We start from the raw sequence: 15,842 nt of genomic DNA, 5'->3' as shown, positions 1-15,842 counted from the left end.
TTATACTACTCTGATAGGAGTGAACATGCTTTCTTCTCAGGCACACACAGAACCTCACAAAAATCAAACATATATTAGGTCACAAAGAAAACATCAGTGAGTTCCTTAAAGTAGAACTAGTGTTAACAACACTCTCTGACCACAGGGCAATAAAATTAGAAGTTAGAAAAATTTCTAGTTTAAACAATGTTTGAAAAGACCTTCCCATCCGAAACCTTCTTATTAGTTATCTGTTGCTACCTAAAAACTATTATTACTGACACAAAACTTGGCAGTTCAAAACAACAAACGTTTATTGTCTCACAACACAGGTTTCCTAGTTCTGTCTGCAGAGAGGGTCTAGAAGGAATGACACCCCAGCATCAATAAGCATACCTAAAAACCAGATATTGGCTTCTAAGTATCATTCTCTATTAACTGGAACCATAGCTCCTTTCTTTTAAGCTATCAATTTTTCTAAGATGTGCAACATGATGATCTAAGATATGGATACATAGTTAAATGACGACCACTATCAAGTTAATTAACACATACATCACCTCACACAGTTACCATTATTGCATGTGGGGGGGGGTAAGCACACTTAAGATTTACTCTCTTAGAAAATTTCAAGTATACAATACATTATTATTAACTATAATCACCATGCTATATATTAGGTCCCCAGAACTTATTCATCTTATAACTGAAAGTTTTACCCTTTGACCAACATCTCCCCATCTCCCCCACACCCCCTTCTCTAGCAACCACTGTTCTACTCTCTGGTTCTACGAGGTCAACTTTTTTAGATTCCACATATAAGTGAGATCATATGGTATTTGTTTGCTGTGCCTGGCTTATTTCACTTAGCATAAGGAAACCATGGCTCTTTGAAGAATGGTTGATTCCAGAGCTGGACAGGGAAAGTACAAGATGATCCTGGGATCATCGGAAAGTAAGGAAATGCTAAATAAAACTGATGGAGCATGTATAGGATATAAGTGCTAACTTAACAAGGCTCACAATGGTCAAATCTAAGATAGCTTGAACAGGATAAATAATGATCATCATGGATTATAATCTATAGAATAAAACAAGTGTCCATGAGCCCAAACTAGTATGAATAAAATGAATGAATGAATAAAGGAAAGCCCTTTCTTACACTGGAGTTCCAACTAATAAGAATAGATGGATTGGACTTCCCTGGTGGCGCAGTGGTTAAGAATCCACCTGTCAATGCAGGGGACACGGGTTCAAGCCCTGGTCCAGGAAGATCCCACATGCCACAGAGCAACTAAGCCCATGTGCCACAACTACTGAGCCTGCGCTCCAGAGCCCGCGAACCACAACTACGGAAGCCCTAGTGCCTAGAGCCCGTGCTCCGCAACAAGAGAAGCCACCGCCATGAGAAGCCCTCGCACCACAACAGAAAGTAGCCCCCCCTCGCCGCAACTCGAGAAAGCCTGCGCACAGCAATGAAGACCCAACGCAGCCAAATAATTAATTAATTAAAAAATAGAAGGATTGATGGAAATAGAAAATCACCATTTGGCAAACACCATAGTAGTAATGTTTCTGTCAAGAATCATTAATGGATGCTAAAATCAGTGGGCAAAATGTAAAACAGATAGCTAGTGGGAAGCAGCCGCATAGCACAGGGAGATCAGCTCGGTGCTTTGTGACCACCTAGAGGGGTGGGATAGGGAGGGTGGGAGGGAGGGAGACACAAGAGGGAAGAGATATGGGGATATATGTATATGTATAACTGATTCACTTTGTTATAAAGCAGAAACTAACACACCACTGTAAAGCAATTATACTCCAATAAAGATGTTAAAAAATAAATAAATAAAATAAAATCAGTGGGCCAAAAATATGATGAGAAATAGGATATTTATAGTCTCAAAGTATCCTCCCAAAGGATATTTATTAAGCAACAAGTGGAAACTGATAACTTTAACATCAGAGAAGCCTGGTAGACACCACCTGAACCCAAAGGATCAAAGGTAACATCAGCAGTGATGGAACATCTCAACACCATGTGCCTCCTGGTAGGAAGCACTGAGAAGGATGCAGTATCACTTCTGTGGTATTCTTGCCAAAAATATATAACCTGAGTTAATCATAAAGAACATCAGATAAATCCAAATCGAGGGACATTCTATAATACAGCTCACCAGACGAAGAAAGACTAATTAAAAGAGACTAAGGAGATGTGACAACTAAATGCAACATGTGATCCTGGGTTGGATTCTGGGCCACACCAAAGACATTCTGCAACAATTGGGAAAATTCAAATAAGGTCTACGATTTGAATAATAACATTGTATCAATATTAATTACCTGATTTTTATCATTGTACTGTGTGTATGACGTTAACACTTGGGAAATCTGGATTAAAGGTTCATGGAAATATTTTGTACTACTTTTGCAGTATTTTTCTAAGTCTGAAATTGTTCCAAAATGAAAACCTTTTAAAATTTTAAAAAGAAACTTCCCCCCAAAAGATCAGAAACGTCTATTATTCAAACTTGTTTGCTGTTCAGGGTTGCAATCTAATAACATCCCTCTATCCCTCCCAAACCTTTAATACAATGACACCCAATTCCTGTGCTGGTGGTCCTTTGGGGAAGGGAAGTCGCCTGTGAGCAGGTGCTGAGCAGGGCTGATGGAGGCAAACGGCCAACTGTACAGAGGAGAAACCAATTCAACTATCGTTGCACCCCTACTATTAGTCACTCCCTAAAAAATGGAAAGGGAGGTAGGAAATTGGCAGGATACGGGTCATAAGAGAAGAGGGAGAAGTCATGTGTCCCAAGATGGAGGAGAAGAAGGAGTTACTGCAGGGGGCAGGGATGCTGAGAGGGGAGAAAGGCAAATCAGGAAGACTTGAAGAATAAGATACTGACAGGTGGAAGGAAATAGTAAGGCAGTCACGTCAGGCTCAGGAGAGAGAAAACACACACATACAAACTGAAAAATAGCCTGTGCGTGTGTGTGTGTGTGTGTCTGTGTGTGTGTGTGTCTCTGTGTGTGTGTGTGTGTGTGTGTGTGTGTGTGTGTGTGTGTGTCTCCCTCTCCAGCCCCACCTCTCCCTGTCTCTTCCACCCAGGTGCTCTTCCATCTCTCAAGACCACGAAAAATTCCAGGAGACTGTAGTACAGAGGAGTCTGAGCTTGAGAATCGCCTTCAGAGCAGATCAGGAACAGCTCACTGCCCTTCTCCAGATAATCTACTCGAAAAGTGGCAGCCAGGAGATAACCCCCAAACCAACAAATGTCCACCTCAGAGCTGATGCCCCAAGGACAACGGAAGCCTGTCCTTCCCCAGCTCCTAAGCAGCTCAGACCCAGGGCTCAAGTGTGACGGCTCCTTCGTAAGTACAGGTCCCATCCTGGGGCACTAGAAGGGGGAGGGATGGGGGAGAATGAAGAAAAGTCACCTGTAGGACCGAACCAAAGTCCCAGGACCTGACTCTTCACCCTGTCAGATATCACCGAAACCCCCAGTCTTCAACATCTCCCAAATGACTAAGAAACGAGGGCTGAAGCCATGACCTCCTTTAGGCCTTCCAGTAAGAAAGGTCATGAAACAGAGATGGGGACAAGACAAAGGCACAGACAGAGACAGACAGAACGAGGAGAGACAGACAAAGGAGACAGGGAGAGCAAAGGTGGTGTGGATAGAGACAGAGGAGGTGGCAGCAGGGGGAAGGGACAAATAAAGCATTAGAGCCTCTGAGATGTGGGGACAAAGACAGGGTCATGATAGGGACAGAGATGGAGGGGAGAGGGGAGGACAAGAATGGAGCAGGGAGAAGTGGCAAGACGAGACCCAGCAATAGTGACAGGGTCAGAAACAGGGAGAAGTCAAAGTAGATGAAGGTCAAAGACCATGAGAATGAAATACAGTGATGGGAGGGGACAGAAATACTCTGAAAGAAGGGGGAGTTTGGACCAGATTATCCACTCTTTTCTATCCAGCCTTTGAGTCCTTGTTTCTCTGACTCCAAAGGAGGAGAAAGAAGACAGAAGAAAAGGGTAGAGAGACAGATGAGGGGAAGAGAGAAGAGGGAAGGGGAAGTCTGAGAAATTAAGGAGCTGTGGGGATAAATGAGGCGGTGAGAAGAGAGACGATGTCAGCACATTAACCTGGAGGAAGGAGAAGGGAGAGAGTGCCGGCGAGAGGTGGGGAAAGTCAGTGTATTTGTCTTGGGGTCCTTGGGACTCCCTGATCTGTAATAAACCTGTCTCAGCAGCGCCAGAGGACGAGCTCTGCCTTCAAGGAGTTTGGGGCTCAGGCTCCCATGTAGTAGGAGTGCTGATGGAGTGTGTGGGCCACCCCCCCAAGCTGGATCTGGGGATCTGACACCTACGGAGGGTGGCTGTGAGCATAGGCACCTCGCCTGCTCTCCCAGGGGAGGTGGTCCATGGTGGCTGGCTTCATTTCTTGACTTCCTTCTGCAACCGACTTCCTGATTCTGTCTAGCACTTATTATTTTTAAATGAAAATGTATTAAAATTACTTTTATGTTGAGAATTATCTGAGAATTTCACAGCCCCTCTGGAGAACATCAGTGGTATCCTAGGGGAGCTGCAAACGGAACTGGGAACCCTTCTGAGGCAGACATATGCCATCTGCCAGCTTCAGAGCTGCCGCCAACAGGCAGTGACAGAGGCCCCTGGAGGGGCGGGCGTGGGAAGGGACCCTGAGTGACGACAAGCTTTCACCCAGAGGTGAAAACCAGTACGTGCCTGGCCTGACAGAGGGGCCAGGTCAGGGTTCAGCCTGTGAGTATAGCAGCTTTGTCTGTGGCCAATGCCATTTGTCAGGCAGAGTCCACTCTCTAAGGTCAAGTCGTGAAGGCACAAAGATTCCTACAGGAGTCCTGTGGCTCAGACTACATCACCTCCCCATTATCCCACATAGCTGAGGTCCCGTCAAAGCTGATACCCAAGCCTACACGCCATCAGGCTTACGTCGCCAGCCCCGGGCCTCCCAGAGAGCTCCTCTCCCCAGCCCCTGCATCTCCTTCTGCCACCCATCTCCCAGAAATTCTGTAGTTTTATCAAAATCAGACCTGCCCAATGGCAGGCACTCTCACCCCCAGAAGTTCCAAGAAGGGGCACTCTTTATCTCTGGCTGCCCAGTGTGCCATGCCACGGTGGCTCTGGCTAAAAACAAACAGGGTCAAGGACAGATCTGCTCACTCTGTGAGACCGCTTCCTTCGATCCGTCAGATCTGCTCCAAGACGGGACAGCAATAGTGCACACGTGCCCACCACTGAGTCTATACCAGGCTCCGACACCTCAGTCCATCCTCAGGACAACCCTGGAGGCAGATTTTAGTCTATTGTCTCCCTTTTACGGATTAGGGAGCAGAAGCTCAAGAAGATGCATCAACTGTCCACGTGACAAAATAAGGGGGTCCACCACTCGCCCTGGAGGCGGGAGGGGTGCAAGCTGGCTCTGACTGCCAAGCATCAAATGGGGGTGTTTAATCAGATGGACTCTGAGGTCTCACTCAGCCCCAGCTTCTGTGAATCTATGGCTGAAAGTATCACAGGCAAAGGGAAAGAAGGACAGAGAGCAGATCACAAGCTCTCCTCACAAAGAGAAGCGTCTTTGTGCGGAAACACACCTCCGTGGGTGCTGGGTTTTGAAAACAAGACCCTCTGTGCATAGCCTGGAAGGTCAGGACCTGGATAAAGATGAGGCTGACCAGCTCTGTGTTAACTATGGGGAGAATGGGGGGCTGGGGGCTGGAGCCAGAGAGAAGAAGGAAGGAAGGCAGTAGAGCCTGGAGCCCAAAGAGACAAGAATACCAGAAAAGTTACTTAGTAACCAGGAACGGCCCAGGGGCTTCTGTGCCCAAGGATTCCTAAGATCCATGTTACATCCTTTACTGTGCGGGTCTGAGAAAGAAGCTTCCCCAATGTCCCAGCACTTTCCTAAGTTGTGCTTCACACACACCTTGACGCTCTGGGGCAGTGAAGAAGATGGGGAAGTGCCCGGTGAGGTGATGTGATCCCCAGAGGGGCGATTCAGTGGAGAAAAGGCACAGAACGTTCAGGAGTGCCATAGGGTGATCAAGAACTCAGCAGAGGCTAGGGCTTAGCACATCCTTGAGGTGTTAAGAGAGATGCTGGGTTTCCTCCTGCACATGGGATGCACTTCTGGTCTCAAGATGGTAGCCCAGGCTGCGGCCAACCCCACACCCCCAAATCCATAGAAATTCTGTAGATGCTATAAAAACAGACATGCCGTGAGAGTGGGGGAGTGAGGAGTCTATGGGAACTCTGTGCTTTCTGCCCAATTTTGCCGCGAACCTAAAACTGCTCTAAAAAATAAATTCCAATGAAAAAGTTAAAAAGAAGAATAAATACAAAATAAAAATAAGTATGTACACACACAGCCTCGCTTGAAAACTGGGGAGGGACTTGTTAGAGACCTGGAAACTGAGAAGACTTTGTACGAGAAGGAAAGATGTAGAAGGGATCTTCGTTTCCAAGTCGAAGAGGGAACCACAGGCTGCTGGTATACAGGACCACGCAGGAGAAATTGTAACACAAGAGGAAGACGGGGATGTGGACCGCCTTTAGGCAGTGCAGTGAATGTGAGGGCTTGGGGGGCAGAGAGCAGTGGCCAGGGAAGCTGGCCGTACCTTGGAAGAATGGGGACCACTCACCTGCAGAAAACCAGCCACTGAGGTACCCTGCCCCGTGGCATAACCCATCCCACCCTCCTCAGTGTTCACTAAAAAGAGCCAGCTCCCTACGCAACCCCACACGGGCTGCACGACAGTCGAAGAGGCAATCTCAGCTGTGGAGATGGGTGCATAGTCGAGAGTCACCGTACTCGAGAAGGGACGTGAACCAATTTGACTTCACCCTTGAAAGCCAAAAGAACCTTGGGCAGACTGAGGATTCAGGAATTTCTAAGAAGCAGCTATGCTTCCAGAACCATCCTTCACTGCCCTTGGCAGAAGCTGACCCTAGGCTGGAAGTCCTTAAGACTGACGAGACAGGTGGTCTGGGTGATACAGGGAGGATGGGTGGGAAAGTGGGAGAAAGTGATGAAATCAGCACTAGACTATGGGGGCCCAGGGGTCTAGGCTTCGTTCTCTGGCCACGTCCCACCCACACGTCCTGGAATCTCTCCTCAGCTCAGGCAGAGCTCCGGAAATGAATCCTTTTCGCTTGCAGCAAATTCTTGACATAATGTTAGCATCTTCAGGGGGCATCAAAGGCGAAATGAAACCCTGGAGGTGAGTGGACCACAGCAGGGGAGAGAATGGATCACTTTCTAGATAGCAGTTTCTATTCATGGCAAGCCGAGGTCTGTATTGCAAATGGGGTTTGTGCTTGAGGAGAGAGCAGGCGATGTGGTTAAAGTGACGTTCGGCTACTGACTAAGGATTACAACCAACCACGAGCCACTCTTGGAGCGACACATTAGATTCACACCCTGAGGCCGGTTTCACTGGCCAGCAAGCTCGTTAGCACTCTTCTACCTCAGCAGCTTCCAACTCAAGAACCATGGCATACTGCAAAGGACTCCTGAATCCGTATGTACTCGAAGCACTGTGTGCAACCTCGACAAATTGTACGCTTCTGTATCAATGCACAATTGAGTTTCTAGTCGGTACCGATGCTTCAGGGTTGCTGAATTCAAGGCAGCTTTTTTTAACATTGTTTGTTCAATCAACAAGATGAACCTATTTGTCGGGCAGGAATAGAGATGTAGACGTAGAGAGCAGACATGTGGACATGGCGGGGAAAGGGGAGGGTGGGACGAATTGGGAGATTAGGTTTGACATAAATATATTACCATGTGTAAAACAGATAGCTAGTGGGAACCTGCTGTATAACAGGGAGCTCAGCTCGGTGCTATGTGATGGCCTAGTTTGGGGGGGAAGGGGGGACGGAGGTCTAAGAGGGAGGGGATGTAGGTATGCATTCAGCGGACTCACTTCACTGTACAGCAGAAACTAACATACCATTATAAAGCAATTATACTCCAATAAAGATGTAAAAAAAATAACACAACATTATAAAGCAATTTTACTGCAATTAAAAAAATAAATAAAAATTTAAAAAAAGAATGACTACAAATATTGCTGCTAACATGTGAGCCCATAACATTTTTTAACAAAACAAAGGAATCCCCGTATTTCAAAAGGTGGCGTCCAGTGCTCTATCCAGAGAGGTCCCCCTATGCCAAAGAGCAATTTGTTTTGGAAGAAACGAGAGGAATTAGATATAGACTGGGGCATTAGATATGGTTGGCTATGAACAGACATGAGAGGTATGGTGGGTATAATGAGAGGGGAGAACAGGAGAGGCATAAGTTAGACATTGCACAGGGGTATATGATGGTTGGGCCTGGTGAACGGGTGGATAGGAACAGCTCTGGGTCAGCGTGAGCGTGCGTGGGTGTGAATGGGTGTGGGTGAGTGTGAGTGTATACAGATGAGTATGAATGGGCTCGAGTGGGCAGAGACAATGATGCTCCCCCAGCGGTCCATTCTCTCCCCACACCTCCCAGCCACTTCTTGCAGTTGGGCAGGACCCACGTGACTATTCAAGAGGCTGTGGGCAGAAATGACTTGTGCCTCTTCTTGGCTAAAGCACAGAAGAGCCCATTTGTGACCCTCTAGGCGTCTCTTCTTGTGCTGCAGTGACCGCAACATTCCAGACGGCAGAACTTCATCACTTTGTGTCCCTGTGTGACCATGTGAATTCAACCCTGACCCCTGCTAACCAAGGCAGCATGAATGAGAAATAAACTGTAGTTGTATTAAACCACTGAGATGTCAGAGCTCATTTTCCTGCAACATGGCCTAACCTGTCCTGGCTAATGCGGTGGTTTGGGGAGGATGGGTGTCTGAGTGGTGAGTACGTGCGGTGATAAACTAGTATAGGGAGGACTTCATTCATTCAATCCATTTATCCAACAGATTTTTATGAGGCAGGTACTAGGGATTCATTAGTGAACAAAATGATCAAAATGCTGGTCCTATATGGAGCTTCCATTCTAGTGGGGGAGAGACAAACAATAAACAAAATTAAATAAATAGTATATTGGAAGAGGATCTGTGTTATGGAAAAAAATAAGGTATCTTAACTGTAACCCTGGCTAACAATAGCTGTATGGTTAGACCTTAACAGAAAATGGGCAGAAGGGGCCCTAAGAACCAAATCTGGGCTAAGGTCATGGCCTCTCTTGGCCTGGCTGGGAGAACCTCCTTCCCTGCATGAAACCCTGAGAGAAAAGATGAAGGAGGCTTCAAGGCCATCGGTGAATTTTGCAGCTCTGGCTTCTGAGAACGAGTCCATTTCATGGATTAATGAGGGGAACATCGAGGCCAGATAGAGCTTTAGCTGAGCAGAGGAAGGGAGGTTTTCTGTCCCAGTGTGTCTGACGTGAATTTACCTTGTACCTGGGACAGAAAGGCAGACTATGAAAGTGTGCTGACTTTGAACTGTGCCGTTTTTATCTCCTTACTTTCTTCCCATTCCTGAGCTTGGATCTCATGGTCTCCAGACTTTAATCCCTGGGGAGGAGGCAGTGGCGTGACATCTGTTGTTGCTTCCCTTTTCTAAGAGCATACACTGGCATTCACGGTTTCCAGACTTTCATTTATTCTCTCCAGGATAAAGACCTCCCAATTTGGTAATTACTAGCAGCATCCCCTCCCTGCCCCCACTCACCTCCTAGAAACTTATGCAGTAAAGAAGGAGAGCCTTGCTGAACCTGGCTTAGCAGGACAGCAGGAGAAAGGGAGCAGCAGGGGGTTTCGAGAACGACATTGGAAACCACACGTAGAAGGCAGCGCCAGGCAGACTGTCTCAGACCCCTGGGAGGAAGATGCAGCCCAGACCGTCACTTGATTGTGTTGAAATTAAGTACAGTTCATTAAAACACAATATTTAGGTATAATAATTCGGTAGGAGCAGCTTTGAAGAATTGAAGATGCATTTAATTTACTGTATTGCTCTGTTGTGAATACTAAGAGCGAGACAAAAGCAATTTTTGAAGTTGAGTAAATAATGATTAATAAATTTTCAACATGGAAGTTCCTTGCTACCAGGCTTAATTCTCCATACACAGGCCTTAGCTCATGCATCCAGACGTTTGGTGACTAAATGTATTTTAAGTTCCTCCACAATCCCCATGATTTTACACTCATCATGTGCATCAGTTTCCAGATACCAGTCACAGACTCTGATCCCTACCTTCCCTTCAAGACAGATCCCAGAAGCTCATAGATTCCATGTTATTTCCAGATAACTTTTTAAATATCAACTTCATAGTAAAACTATTGATAATTATGTCCAACACAAAGAATTTGTTAAACCTTTCAGAATAAACATTCATATTTTTCCTAGATACTAACAACTCTATAAAATAAGTACTCTACCCTCCTAGTTCAGGAAAGATGTGTTGGTCCTAGGCTCGACAGAACTAATCAACAGCTTTGTGTTGTACTAAATGAATGGCAAGTTACTGGCCACCTAAGAAATTCCAGTGTTGACATAACATGTCATAAGGGTAAATAGAATCTAAAGAAAAAGAAAAACAAGTCAGTGAACCTGTGATATAATAATTAGACTGAAAAGGGGGTGGGCTAGATAAAATTTTTAAGTTACATGGAAAGAGATCTGGGCTTAGAGTAGGGTGACCTCTGTTTAAAATTCAACTTTGTTACTTTGAGTTCGAGCTTTTAAATACCTAGTCCTTTACTTGGTACTTTCACATAAAGTTCACTGATATTTCTTTATCTTCTACTTCTTCTGCTTTCTCTCCAAAGTGCTACACATTACAATATAATTACATAGTGGTACACTGTAATACAATTATATAATAAATTATATACAATGTAATATAAATAGACATAATTATAGTATATCATAATCTGTGTGCACCAGTAGACCGTACAAAGCTTTTGTCCATCAATTGTCCCACATGATCTCAACAACTCTTCTGTGGGTGGGTATCACCATCCAACTCTGTCTCAGAGAACATGAGTGCCCACTCAGGAATGGAACTGGAAACCAGTTCTACTGATCCTGACTCCAGATGTCAAACGCAGGCCATTGGTATCACTTGTCTGTAGCCTCAACTCCAACAAGACCCTAGTTACCTTCTTACATTCTTTTTATATCTTCTTAATTACACAAGTAATTTAAAATAATTATCAGTGAAAAATACAAATTTCAATCATTACAAATAAAGTAAAGCAAACTTCCCTCTACCATATCCCTTAATTCCAAGCCCTTTCCCCAAAGGTACCACTGGTCTCTCTTCGGTGACTATACTTCCAGAACTGTGTATATACAGATATAGATACAGATACATACATAATGAATATAGTATCAAATTATACAAATCCTTCTTTCGTGTTTTGGTGTGCGTGTGTGTGCTATTTTTACTCCCATGTGATCCTGATAGACAACCTGGATTGAGGACGACTGAACCAGGAGCGCAGGTAGAGCGCTAAGTGGAGGTGAGAGGCAGCATCCTTACCCTGTTCCTGACTTATTTTGTAGGTCTCTTGTAAATATCCTTTATCAAATGAAGGAAGTTTTCTACTATATATAGTTTGAGGAGATTATTTTTAACAGGGAATGGGGTCTTATTTTTTATTTGTGCTTCATCTATCTTCTTGGGCTGAAAGATTAATTTGATCTTAAGCTCTTTTATTTTTATAAAAGTAGTATTGGGGCTTCCCTGGTGGCGCAGTGATTGAGAGTCTGCCTGCCGATGCAGGGGACATGGTTCTGCCCCGGTCCGGGAAGATCCCACATGCCGCGGAGCGGCTGGTCCCGTGAGCCATGGCCACTGAGCCGGCACGGGAGAGGCCACAACAGTGAGAGGCCCACGTACCGCAAAAAAAAAAAAAGTACTATTTATGGTTACAAATTTTCCCCAGAATACTATTTTGTCTATAACTCACAAATTTTGCTCCACAATATTATTTTTATCAGTATATAAAGAGACTTTAATATTCCTTCTGATTTCCTCTTTAACCCAAGAGAGGTTCAAAATATGTATGTGATTTTCTAAAACTTTCACCTATGTAGGATTCTTTGGTTATCCTTTTGTTGTTAATATCTAATTCTATTGCATTTTGCAAATGGAAATGGCCTGTTTAAATCAGGCTATATGAAAATGGCCTGCTTCTGCCCTCCAGAATTTATTGAAATTTCCTTTGTGGCCCTACTTGGGTTGATTTTTAATCTAAAACATAACTACAAGTAATATAATTGAAAAGAAAACTATATTGTCTGTTAGGCACAAAACTAACAAAATCAAGGTTTTTGTTTTCTATTCAAGTTCCCTTTTTTCTTAATTTCTTAAATCTATTTGCTATGTCAACTTATGAGTGAAGTATGAGGCTTTGTCCATTTTTTCTTGCATTCACATTTTAGTTTTATATATGACTGTGGCTTTGTACATTTCTCCTTGTATTTCTACCTGGTTTTGCTTTAATATTTCAAATCTATGTTGTTGGCATGTAACAGTTCATACTAGTGATCATTCTTTGTGGATTATTCCTTTTTTCTAGAAACAGGGCTTCAATTTACCCTTTATAGTGTTTTTTACCTAAATTCCACTCTTCCTGATATTAATATCACTATTCCAGATTTATTTGCTAATATTTCTTTACATTTTTCTTTATTTTCAACATTCCTTTGTCATTGGGTTAAGAATTTCTCATGTAAACAGCACATATCTGGATTTTAGGTTTTTTACTCATTCTGTGAGTCTCTGTCTTTTAATAAGTCGACTTAACACATTGTTATGGTTACGTAGACTTACTCCTGTCAAATGATTTTGTGCTTTCCACACTTTCTCGTTGTTCTTATTTTTCCCTTTCTGGCTTTGGTTGAATTGATGAAATCTGCTTTGTTTCATCTTTCTTCTAGGTTTGGAATTTACACATTTTGTGTATTCTCTCGCTGGTGTTCTTAGCTTTTAATCACACATACTTAACTTACATTTTTTTAATAATAACAATAGTAAAGGGAGTGAGAGGAAATTTGGGGAGGTGATGGATATGTGTATGGCCTTGATACTAGTGATGGTTTCATGGGGGTATACTTATCCCCAAACTCATAAGTTGTAAAATTAAATATGTGCAAATATGGCAGCTTTTTACAGGTAAATCATATCTCAATAAAGTGGTTCTTAAAAAACTTACTTTTTTCTAATACTATTCATTAGCATTACGTAAAAGAAAAAAACATAGGGGAAACTATCCTTGACATTGGTCTTGGCAATGATTTCTTGGGTAAGACACCAAAAGCCCAGGCAACAAAGGCTAAAATAAACAAGCTAAAAGCTAAAATAAACAAACTTAAGTGCTTCTGCACAGCAAAGGAAACAATAAATTGAAAAGGCAACCTACGGAGTGGGAGATAATATTTGTAAATTATATATCCAATAAGAGGTTAATATCCAAAATAAATACAGAACTCATACAACTCAATAACAAAAAAAGCAAATAATCCAATTTTAAAATGGGCAAAGGACCGCAATAGACACTTTTTCCAAAGAAGAACATACAAATGGCCAATAAGAATATGAAAATGTGCTCAAAATCACTAATCGTCAGAGAATGCAAATCAAAACCATGCGATATCGCCTCACACCTGTTAGAATGGCTATTATCAAAAAGACAAGAGATAAAAAGTGTTGGTGAGGATGTGCAGAAAGGGAACCCTTGTGCACAGTCAGTGGAAACATAAATTGGTGTAGCCACTACGGGAAAACAGTATGTCAGTTCTTCAAAAAATTTTAAATAGAACTACCATCCGATCTAGCAATCCCATTTCTGGGCCTATACCCAAAGAAAATGAAAACAGTATCTCAAAGCAATATCTGCACACCATGTTCAATGCAGCATTATTCACACTACACATATACACACACACACACACAGTAGAATATTATTCAGCCATTAAGAAAAAAAACCAGGAAATCCTGCTTTCTGTGACAACATAAATGGAACTTAAGGGCATTATGCTAAGTGAAATAAGACAGACAGAGAAAGACAAACACTGTATGGTATCACTTATATGTGGAACTTTTAAAAAAAGCCAATTTCATAGAAAGTGAGAGTAGAATAGTGGTTGTAGGGACTGGATGGAGGGGAAAATGGGAAGGTGTTGATCAAAGGGTACAAACTTTCAGTTATAAGAATAAGTTCAGAGTAGCTAATTTACAGCATGGTGCCTAGAGTTAATAATATGGTATTATATACTTGAAAATTGCTGAGAGTAAATCTTAAGCATCCTCAACACACACACAGAGTTAACTGTGTCGGAAGTTAGCTTGGGGGATGGGGATGCCCCACGTTCATTGTCCACCGTCTTGAATTGGTGATCTAGTTACTTTTTAAAGTTTCTTATTCTCAAATTGCCAGTGTGTATCAACAGAGGCTGTTATTTGGGGGAGGATCATGAAACAACGAACAGATAGTGCTGTGACGTGCATGCATTTGTCTCTGTTAAGCAAACAGGAACGTTCTGGCAGCCAAATATTTTGACAAACGTTTGCAATTTCCTTCTTGTAATCTCCCTAAGGAATAGTTTTTCTTAAGCCCAGAGAGTCTGTGGATAGTGGTTGGTCTAAATATACGAATATTATGGTCGTATTTTCCTGATTCTTTGCATGCCTGATAACTTTTTTTTTTTTTTTTTTTTTGCAGTACGCTGGGCTCTCACTGTTGTGGCCTCTCCCGTTGCGGAGCACAGGCTCCGGACGCGCAGGCTCAGCGGCCATGGCTCACGGGACCAGCCGCTCCACGGCATGTGGGATCTTCCCGGACCGGGGCACGAACCCGTGTCCCCTGCATCGGCAGGCGGACTCTCAACCACTGTGCCATCAGGGAAGCCCTGACTGATAACTTTTTATTGGATACCAGTTCACCATTCCCTCCTGCTGAGGCTGGAGCCTTCTTAATGCTCCGCTCAACACACCTTGTGAATCACAGGGTTTCTAGTCTGGCAGGTGGGAATAGGCATTCTCAACCCTGTGCGAGCACTGAGCATTGTTACTTCGAATCCGTTGGATGGTTCTTTCCCTGGTCTCAGGTAGTTTCCTCAAATGCAGGCCCTGGTCAGTTCTCAATTGAACACTTGAGTGGGACCCTCTGGAGATCTCCAGAGCTCTCTGTCTGTGCAGCTCTCTCCTCTCCACATCTCCTGGACTCTCAGTACCAGTTCCTCAACTCAGGAAATCTGTTGGGCTCTGCCTTGGTTCCCCTCCCTGTGCTGAAGCCTGGAAACCCAATCAATATGGATGGAATTAAAAGTGGGGAAAGGGAGAAATTGGAACAACCAAGACTTACCTGGGGGAAGATGGCAGAAGAGTAAGATGCGGAGATCACCTTCCTCCCCACAGATACACCAGAGCTACATCTACACGTGGAACAACTCCTACAGAACACCTACTGAACGCTGGCAGAAGACCTCAGACCTCCCAAAAGGCAAGAAAGTCCCCACGTACCTGGGTAGGGCAAAAGAAAAAAGAATAAACAGAGACAAAAGGATAGGGACGGGACCTGCACCAGTGGGAGGGAGCCGTGAAGGAGGAAAGGTCTCCACACACTAGGAAGCCCCTTCGCGGGCGGAGACTGCGGGTGGCGGAGGGGGAAAGTTCGGAGCCACGGAGGAGAGCACAGCGACAGGGGTGCGGGGGGCAAAGAGGAGAGATTCCCGCACAGAGGATCAGGGTCGACCGGCACTCACCAGCCGAGAGGCTTGTCTGCTCACCCGCCGGGGCGGGCGGGGCTGGGAGCTGAGGCTCGGGCTTCAGTCGGAGCGCAGGGAGAGGACTAGGGTTGGCGGCGTGAAC

General features: G+C 44.2%; 1 long non-coding RNA gene across 1 annotated transcript in view; it reads right to left on the bottom strand.

The window, feature by feature from the left end:
• Nucleotides 1–15,606, bottom strand: part of LOC141277363 (uncharacterized) — a 94,327-nt gene extending 78,721 nt beyond the window's left edge. The window contains exon 1 of the long non-coding RNA XR_012328639.1: nt 15,337–15,606. This is a non-coding gene — a long non-coding RNA (uncharacterized lncRNA). The remainder of the gene's footprint in view (nt 1–15,336) is intronic.
• Between the last annotated feature and the right edge of the window lie 236 nt (nt 15,607–15,842).

The sequence above is a fragment of the Tursiops truncatus genome, chromosome 20, assembly GCF_011762595.2.
Source record: "Tursiops truncatus isolate mTurTru1 chromosome 20, mTurTru1.mat.Y, whole genome shotgun sequence".
In the NCBI taxonomy this organism is placed as follows: Eukaryota; Metazoa; Chordata; class Mammalia; order Artiodactyla; family Delphinidae; genus Tursiops; species Tursiops truncatus.
This window is presented reverse-complemented; position numbering and strand designations above follow the sequence as displayed.